This window comes from Apus apus, chromosome 4 (genome assembly GCF_020740795.1).
Source record: "Apus apus isolate bApuApu2 chromosome 4, bApuApu2.pri.cur, whole genome shotgun sequence".
NCBI lineage: Eukaryota > Metazoa > Chordata > Aves > Apodiformes > Apodidae > Apus > Apus apus.
Window position 1 is genome coordinate 92,042,621 of NC_067285.1, and position 10,451 is coordinate 92,053,071.

Consider the following 10,451-nt stretch of genomic DNA (forward strand, 5'->3'; position numbering starts at 1 on the left):
TGATCTAATGGGACTAAAAGAGGCTTAAAAAGGAAGAACAGTCAACTGCTGCCTGCAGTTGCTCTTGTGATTGACGTAATTTTCATGCAAACAATACAATGCAAATAATTTCAAAATACTAGATAATATAACAATTAGATTCTTCCTAGAGATCCTTCCAGAAAGCAAATTTCCAATAAAGAATTAGAAAACCAATTGTATTTCATGAGAAGGCTGAGATATTGGGTCATTAAAGTCATATTTGTTTGACCACAGATAAAAAGAAGCAGGTAAAACTGGGTCATAAAGGATGGAGTCTTTTTCTTTCCTCCAGCTGTGATTAGACCAACTGAAATTAGCAAAATAAATAAATAAATAAACCCCCACAACTCCCAAGAAAACAAGTCTATTTGCTGACTAAATATGCTTTCTGGGTACTCCAAATACTGTAGCTAATTTTACTTGAATCATCTTCAAAACATGTGGAACTGTTACTACATTTATTAATGATAGAATTTCAGAGTGGGGTACTGAAAGTGTTCCTTTTCACTTACACTTGCTGAAGCCAAAAGCTTCACATGACTAAAGAATGTTGTAACTCAGGCTCAGTATCCTTGCAGCTTCACAGGCTTTTCACACCACATATGAACTAAACGGCACATGCTTGTTTATTGTGTTACTTCTTTAGCCATAACACCATAGCAGTAAACTGCGTTATTTAACTTGTAGATAGGAGAAAAAAAATAGGAACATGATCACAATGGCACTGATAAATATTTTCTGGCAAATTTTGATTTTCCTGTAACTCTTTTGTTTAAGGACTACATCCAACTTTGAGAAAACCAGTCTGCGTGTGGTTGTTAAATAACCTGTCATTCCTTAAAGCATGACAGTCCATGAACATGCCTGCTCTCTGAAATAAAAAAAATACAAAACAACCCCAAACCTAAGTGACTGTAAAGCTCTAAGGGAGCCACAAGACAGGATGCAAAGGAGCCACAAGACAGGATGTCTTTGAATCATGTTATACTGTCCAAATTGTATTTCACAGAACCACTGCTGTGAAATAGTACAGTGTTTTCTCTTTTAGCAAAGTAGACAGTAGAGACAGTCTTATTTGTCAGTCAGAAGATTAGGAATCAGTTTGCAACATTTTGGAGAGTTTTTAAGCTCACACATCTTTTGCTCGTGCAGCAGATGTTATTACTACAGCTCACCCAGTAACAGCAATATAACTACATCAAAAGAGAAATCCTGAAAGTTTAAATTTCATCTCAGCCTAAGGTCATGAACAAGCTTATTCCCAAGTCAAAAAAGCATGTGATTGCTATAATTGTCAATAAAAATGAGATTTTGACAAACTTTGTATTTGATGCTACTTTTCTGACTTATGAAAAGAGTCTAATATATATATATATACACACACACATATATATATTGGCTGCAAGGGAGGCTGTTTATTGCAATTTGTAAGGTATTTCTTTGTTCCATGTTTCACACTGAAATGTGTCATCACTGGAGAAACAAAAAGAGAAACAACCCTGGGACACTGGCAGATAGTTGCTTTGTGTTCTCCTGATGGGCGCCTAACAAGGTGTGAGCAAGGCTCACATGCAGCCAGCCAGCCATAGGAGTAAGGGCACAGATGAGACAAACAGTTAAAGGTTCAATGTAGATATATTTCCACCCTTTTTGTCAGTGCCCATACACGACTTTGTCAGATTCAGTGTTTCAGTTAACACCTGAAATACAGACAACAATGGCAAGTTAGAAGTGCCAGTTGTATCTTGTGTCTTCAATGCATTACATAAGATTAGCACTAATTGCTAGCATAAGTAAATATTACTCCTGGTTCTTCAGGTAATAGATGAGTTTGCTGTGTGACAGAAGAATTGGCAAAATTGTTAAGGAAGCTGGTGTAAGCTGATGAGATCTGCCAAAAGTGAACAACAATTGGAAGCTTTTTAAGTCATGGACTACCTGGCCATTCCTTTGTTATGTTACCTCAGAAATTTCATAGGCATCATAAGCAGACATTTCCTGGGGAACCTTTTGATACAGCATGCTATTTGGCACATGCTGAAACAACAGGAGAGATTACCAGTTAACTGTTATCTATAAGGATTTTTTTAAAATCCAGTTATGTACAAGTATAGGTTGTGCAGTGGGATTTTCATAGAATCATAGTACCAGTTAGGTTGGAAAAGACATTTAAGATCATCAAGTCCAACCTTTAACCCTCCTCTACCATGTTCACTGCTAAACCATATTCCCAAGCTCCACATCTATATGACTTTCAAACACACCCAGGGATGGTGACTCAACCAACATTTTATCAGTATGTATAAATACCTGAGGGAAAAGTGTAAAGACGGAATCAGGTTCTTTCCAGTGTTGCCTGGTGACAGGACCAGAGGCAATGGGCACAAACTGAAGCACAGGAGGTTCCCTCTGAACATCAGCAAACACTTTTGAACTCTGAGGGTGGCCAAGCACTGGCACGGGTTGCCCAGGGAGGTTATGGAGATAATCAAAAGCAGTCTGGATATGGTCCTGGGCAGTCAGCTCTTTGTGGCCCTGCTTGAGCAGGGGAGTTGTATCAGAAGACCTTCAGAGGTCTACTCCAACCTCAACCATTCTGTGAGAGGTGAGATATCATATGTTTTGCCAAGGAACTTAGATTTTTCTGTTGCTGACTTCTGCATTACTGTGATACACAGTAGAGAAAATTTGTGAAATGCTAGCAGAAAGTGAGTATCACAGTCTGTGATATTTTCCTGTTATATATGCAAAAATTGCTTTTAAACTCTTCTAGCCATTTCCCCTTTTTTCTGTGTGCTTTTAGTGCCCATCAATTCTCCACTTAATGCCACTTGGGACATAGCAATTGACACTTGTGGTACCTACAGAAATAAAGAGGACTAAGGATTATTGGCTATTGCTGCTAACAAGTTGAAGATAGCTGTAAGTTCTCAGAGCTTAGAGTGCAGAAAAGTCTTATCTCTACTACTTTGTGCAGTCTGAAAATGTCAAGGTATTTTATTAGTTTTCATTTTCATGACTAGCTTGAAACACTGGTGGGAGGCAGAAGAGAAGAAAGCTTTGATTCTATAGCACAGATTGATTGGCAAACTGTGGTGCATGTTGAATGTTTCCAAAAGCACACATAGCCCTCACAAGAGGATGTTGTCTTAAATAAAAATTTGTCCTTGCAACCCAGTGAGAAGGGAGGGGTAAGCAGGGGAAGAGAAGGAAGGATGTAGTGGAAATTGAATTCCTGGCTTGAATTTTAGTATTTGTTCTGTGGTCTACCAGCTAACCCAAGGATGTGACTGGTTTTTTTACATTTCCTCTTGGAAATTTCTTCACCATTGTTTATTGTAAGCCTCTTGCTTATAAATGAAAATCTTTTCTGATTTCCACCATTTGGCATAAACTCTTGACCTCTGGCAGGCAGGCACATCTTGCATCCTGTGGCAGCTGAGCTACTAAAATGTGCTTCTTCTACGTTGTTCTAGACAGCACCCAGTTTCCAGGTTCAAGGACAAATTAACTTACATTTGTTCAACAGACAGGACAAAGTTAGAGCTAATGCCAGTTCTTTTCAAGTATATTTTGGATTGCTGCCCTTCTCTTAGGTTTTGCTTCACTTATAAAGCTCAAAACTGCAAGTTTAAGTGAAAAATAAAATTAGTCTGTCTAATAAATACATGATATTGAGCTCACTCCTTATCCAAATGATTAAAAATATGCTGAAAAAAACCCGAAGTATTTAATGTCTTGGTTTCACAGAATTAAAGAATAATATGCACAATTATTTTGGCCCAATTCCTTTACTAAAGAAGTGCATGGGCTACACTTTTTACATATGTTCTTCCATTCTGTTGTAACTGTAATTAAACTTTCTTTACTCATTAGGTAAATTTCTGGATACCAAGGTAGACTTACTGAGCCTACAGCTTGATTTGGAAGACTCAGAGCTGTCTGTTACAGAAATTAGTTTGCCAGTTTTCTCACCCTGAGTTATGGAAAGTTTCCTTAATCAGTGTTAGTTATCCAGAGTAGAAGCAAAAAAATGGGAAGTGGTCACAGCATAAAAATACTGACTAGGTATTTTCCTTAACAACAATAAGTTTTGAGGATTATAGACAAGTTTCCCAAAAATGTTAAGCTTCTAAATCCAACTTTAGACTTCTAAGTAAGCTGTTTCTCAAAAGTGCTGAACCTGCAGCAGTTCCCATTGCATGCTCAGGCTCGTCAATGCATGACTGAGAGGCACGGGGGCAGTATCAAAGGGGAAAAGCGGTTGCTTAAAAAACACTGGCACAGAATGCTTTTATAATATACAGCTACACTCCACAATTTACGCCACCAAAGTTGGAATATTTGCTTTACAGTCAGTAAAATTGAACTCACACGCAAAAGATTTATCTGAGAGATGAAACAGTATCTAAAATAGGGAAAGTTAGTTGCTTCACATTTGTGCTAGAAAGCTGTTTAAGAAGGTAACACTAAATGTCCTACCTTGCTTTTCCTAAATAACTTTAAAAATCTAAAATTAAGGAGCTGATTTAAATTAAGTAAACTCTTACTAATGGAGATTATTTACCCTTGAGAGAAGGGAAAAAGTATGTCGTACTGAAACCATACAAGCACTAACTGAAAGGCTAGATTGAGAAATTTGAATTGTTGATCTTAAAATGGCCTCAAACAACTTCCTTTTTAGACAGCTGCATTTTTAAACTTCAAAAAAGTTTTAGTTAAAATGTAAGAGAATAGTTAAAAAACACTAACGAGGTGCTTCAAAAGCTTTTATCATTAAGTATTCATGTCATGATTTGATATGAAAAGGTTGCCCTCTCTCGGTCATAGCAGAAATGATCACAGAGTTGAGAGAACTGCATTCCCTGTGTCTTGCCTTGTCAAAATCCCTCACGTTTCTGCCAGATAACAGTTGTTTGATTGTTTAGCGCTAGTCTTCCTGTAATTTGGGGGCAGGAGTTTCCTCTACTTGTCTTTGAAATTGTGCTATAGAAAACAAATGTCAGTGAATAAAAATATCTGCACTGTTCCTAATGCCACTAGAATATTCCTGTTCCCATGATGTTCCATTATCAAGGAATGAAAAGAAATATTGAGAACATAACAGGAGGTTCATGCTTTTGGAAAACTACTGTCTTCCCTGTATCTCATTTTGCATAAAAATTCAAGTTGAAGTTGTATTCAGCTAAATTTTACTTTCTGAGGTCCTACTGTTATTATATAGAAAACTTAATTATAATAGTAATATGCTTTAGTAATGACTCTGAACTCCACTATGGGCCTAAGGGGTTTGTTTTGATTTCTACTTTCCATGACCAAATAGTTGAAAGGAATTAACGTCACCACCTCTGAGAACAATTTGATTCTGTAACCATTCCTGTATTAATAATTTTTCTCCAGGGTCATGTGCTTGCTCGGTAAATGCAGATACCTCACTAGGAATTTGGCTCAATGCCTTCCCTGATTTAGAAATTGGAGACTGGCTTTCTCACTAGCATAATCATGCTCATTTTTATTATTGGTTTACTTGCCAAATACTCAGACTCAAAGCTACTTCCTTCTTTGTATTTTGTAGGGGAGAGGCAAGTCATAGTCTGCTTGTTTTTCATGGCAAGATTGCAACGACACATGATCAAAAGAAGTAGTAGTACAATGTCTTGCAATTCTACCCTGTGTCTTATAATAGGAATGCACTGAAAAGGTTTGAACATGTTTGATTTAAATTATAGTTTCTCTCTTAAATAACAAGAACAGCTTCATAAGATCACAAACGGTAATTAGCTCCTTGCAAATACACTCTAAGTGATTCATAATATTTGCTTCCTCTGACAAAATTATCTGATACCAGTAAGAGACATTTCTGCCTTGTCCAGGGATGCGTAACCACCACTCAGAGTTTGAAGTATAATTAGATCTACATTAGGAATCGATAGTTCAACAGTGTAGTCCTTTGGATATATGGTAACCAGAACTTAATAAAAAATAAAAATGTTTACAAATGCTTTACTCTTGAGGAAGAAAAGCACTCCTTACACAAAAAAAACGTACTTATAGATAGAGATGTGTAACAGGAAAAGAAGCAGCCTGTGTTACACTTTTCGGGAAGCTTGAAGTTTATTTGAAACTTCTTAGGACAATATGATGTAGGACAAAACCAGCACTGTAAAAACCCTTCAGTACAAGGTCTGAAAAGGGGATGATATTACTAATTCTGAAAGACTATCTGTTCATTTCTAGTTCTGTTGAAATCAGATTTATTCTTCGAACATCTGCCTGGGTCTGAAGCAGCATTAACTTTCCATTTAGCAGATATATCACTCTGAAAAGTGGGAAAAGTTTTATTAAAGTGAGAAAAAGGAAAATACAAAATCCCAGCATTACATAACAGATAAAACCAAATATATAGTTTACACTTATGGGCACAAATTGAAAGCTTCCATTTGCCCACAAACAAGCCCCAGATATCCCAAGGAAGCTCTACTTGAGGATGCATTTACTGCCACATCTGTGATCAGCAAAGATGCCAGGATGGCTTGGTGGCTCTACAGCATGTTCATTCTGTTGACATGAAAGACCCCAAATCTGGTGACCATGTGGGCAGGCTACAATTGCCATTCAGACCTTCTTTGGTGAACGGACTATAGGTATTCTGCACTGATGGTGAAGAGAGAGAACAAAGTTTCTATAGGTGCCAGCTGATGAAAGGACTATATTGATGAGGTTTCAACACTACTTTCTGAAACCCGTTCTTTATTACATCACTCTACCATTACTTTATTGTACATACTGCTGGTGTATTGTAATACAATATTATTGTAGAGAAAACCGTACCATTTCCTCTATAGATGTCAATATTTGCTGAAACAAAATCTTCCTGAAAAAAACACTATTAAAGGATTCTTAAGCAATTCAGTGTCAATAAGATGAGATACTGGTTGTCTATTTAAAGACTTGCTTTAAAGATGAAATAACTGTTTTCTCTTTAGACACTTGCTTTAAAGCATTAATCTGTCTTATAAAATAAATTATCAGCAAGCATGAAGCAAACTGGAAGAATAAGTCCCCTATATAGCAAATGTATACCTACTTATATCATCTATGTAGGCAAGCATGCCATGCAGGCACAATCTTTCAAATCTTGTCATGAAGCAGCAGCATGTGAGCTCAGTCACACATCAGATAAACTGTCAGCAAGAAAACTTGTTCAATACACTATTCTAAATTCCTAGTTGAAATTATTAAGCACAACATTCCACTCATGCTCTAAAAACAGATAAACATGCACACAGACACAAGTCAGTCAGTTCCCCATGCTACAAATTTTGAATCATGCAGTAGCTACAGTTTACTTAGTGCAGCCCAAAATGTGTAGCACAAATTTTGAGCTTTCTTTTAAACACTTGTCCTCTTATTTTCTCCCCTCCCTATATTCTGTGAGAAACTTCTGCTACTGTTAGCATACTTTGCACCAAACGTAAATAGCGATAAAAGCCTTATACACAGCAATCTGACAGTAAAAAGCTTGTGTACTTCAATATCTTTTAAAACTAGGTTTGCAGTCTTTTAAACAAGAGGTGTGTCTGCATTCAAAGTATTTTCTCAACTTTTTTTGTGAAATATTGCCGTTTTGTAAATCATGGATTTTTTCTGATTAAAGTATTAAAAAAAAAAGGAGTCAGCTTTGGCATCTTGACAGAAAATTTGATAAATATTTGTGACAAAAGTGGAAAACAAAAAGTGCAAGGAAACAAAATACTTTTCTTTCTGTGCTTCTAGAAGATGAGTGTTCTCTTTCTGGGTAAATGGATGATCCCAAGCCCAGAGGTGCTCATGGGTGCCCTCACCTCTGTTTCCCATCTCTGCCTGGTGTTGGATCATCTCTGCAAGCTGCCCAGGAAGCCAGCAAGACACATGGCCAAAGTTCACCAGGTGTAGAGCTGAAAGTTTCCACCCATCTATAAGCCGATCTAGTGCTCTGATGAGCTGAGAAAGCGCCAGAAGAAGTAACGAGAAAGGGGACTTTTCATTTAAAAAGTCAACTTTGAGATGGGTTTCACTTCCTGACCAATGGGAGGGAAAACCTTTTAAGTGAGGGAGAAGCTTCTTCCTGTCCCTGCTCCTCGTGCTGCCACCTCCTAGCCTGAGATCTTATGCATAGAGTCCCAGTCCTTCTCCACCATGCTCTTTTCCAGTACAAGAGCTAGGACACGTTAAATAATAGTAGACAATTAAGGTTCTTCATACGAGATGTACATTTGTGTAATTCCTTGCTAAGGATACTAGAGATCTGCATGGTTCACAGGGCAATTAGAAGTCTGAGGAACAGAAATTCATCAAAGGCTACCAAGTACATAGTAATCACTTATAGCCATGTCTTCAAGGGTGCCGACTGTTTGAGGCTCTGCAGATTGTCACCCCGAGTACCCTTGTAGTCCACTCGCTCTGGCTAAACACCTGTGGGCCTCAGCTGTGAATCATCTCATGGGTAGAAATGTATTTAAGGGCACACCTTGTTTATTCATATAGAAGCCAAGTTTTCCCCCTCAAGAAAGTAACATAATTATATGCCGGATTGTAACAGCACTTCCAGCTACAGCATTGCTCACACCTCAAATCCTGTGTTCAGTTTTGGGCCCCTCACTACAAGAAAGACATCAAGGTGTTGAAGGGAGTCCAGAGAGGGGCAATGAAGCAAGTGAAGGGTCTGGAGAACAAGCCTCATGAGGAGCAGCTGACGGAACTGGGGTCTTTTAGCTTGGAGAAGAGGAGGCTGAGGAGAGTCCTTATTGGTCTCTTAGAACTACCTGAAAAGAGGTTGCAGGGAGGTAGGGGTTGATCTGTTCTCCCAGGTAACAAGTAATAGGACAAAAGAACATGGCTTCAAGTTGTGCCAGAGGAGGTTTAGATTGGATATTAGGAAAAATTTCTTCATTGAAATGGTTGTCAATCATTGGAACTGGCTGCCCAGGTAAATGGTGGAGTCACCATCCCTTGAGGTATTTAAAGGACGTGTAGATGTGGCACTTAAGAGACACGGTTTAGTGGTGGATTTGGCAGTGTGCTAGGGTAATGGTTGGACTTGATGTTCTTAAAGGTCTTAACCCACTGCTTTTCTTGCTAAGCACTTTTTTGTTCCTTAGAGATCTTCATCCTCTGATTTATTTTGCTTCCTGCTATCTCTTAAAGTCAATACATTTAAAAATAGTTAATAGCATTTCAAAGCAGATCCTCATTCTTAGGTAAAGCTCTCCCTCATATTGCTCATTTTCACCCAGGAGTCTAAATATTAGCAAATCTTATGTATGTATTTCTGTTCATTTTGTCTCAGAAAAGCATCTCAGGATGCTCTTCATTGAGACATTTATCTGCTCTACTGCTTCAGAAGCAGATGTTTCTACCTCTGCATTATTCAAGGCACAGTTTTAGCAAAAAAATCTTGTCATCACTATTATTATTATTATTACTTCCTCACTTCTTTCCATTTTTTAATGTTACTTTATTATAAGAAGCAGGCTGCACACTGCTTCTCCCCTTTCCCAAGAAAGACATTTTGATACAGGGGTAATATGAAGGCGCTTCCTTGGTACCAACAAGAAAGGTATCACACCATGAGACTGCAGACAGGACAACACAGTACTGAAGAAGTAAAATAATCACGTAAGCCACTATTGAGTACAAAGGTGTAGTGCTTTTTCATGAGGTGCTGTAGGACAGGCAAGGAGCTTAAAGCAGCATAATAAGTTTGCAGCACTACTAGCATTTTGTAATAACTTTGATGATAGATACATTATAAAGAGTCATCATTATGTACAAGTTTCATCTGTAGTACTCCAGGTAGCAAAGTTTTGAGTTCGAGGACTTATGAGCAATTTGAAATTTTAGTATAAGATTGCAGGTTATCATATTTCTCAATTCATACAACTGGCATCATCATAGCTATTATATAAGTCTTTCATAACCACTATTAGTATCAGTAGCACCACTGAAAAAATAAAAATAAGACAAGCAGCATTTTACTGTGGGAACAAGTCTTTAGAAAAAACCTGCAGAAGTTACCAAAAGTTTATTTACAAAAAAGATAATGTGCCCTCTCCCCCCTTCCCCTGTATTTCAAAAAACATATTCATCTAGTTCTGAGCATGGAGTGACTTAAGAGAGTTCCACTGCCATGGAGTAACTTAAGAGAGTTCCTTAAACTACTACCCCTTTCATGAAAAAAATAGCATTTAAAAATCTTCTAGCTGTAGAAAATAGGCTAGCAACCACTGACAATTAAAACAATTGAAAACCAATGCAGTTACTCAAATTTAATTTCTATCCCACAAAAAAAAAAACCCTAAACCACAAACGGGGCTCTCCATTCTCAAAAGCAAAAAACCCAATAAAAATAATGGAATAAAATGAATATACTTGTCCCACTTCTCCCATTA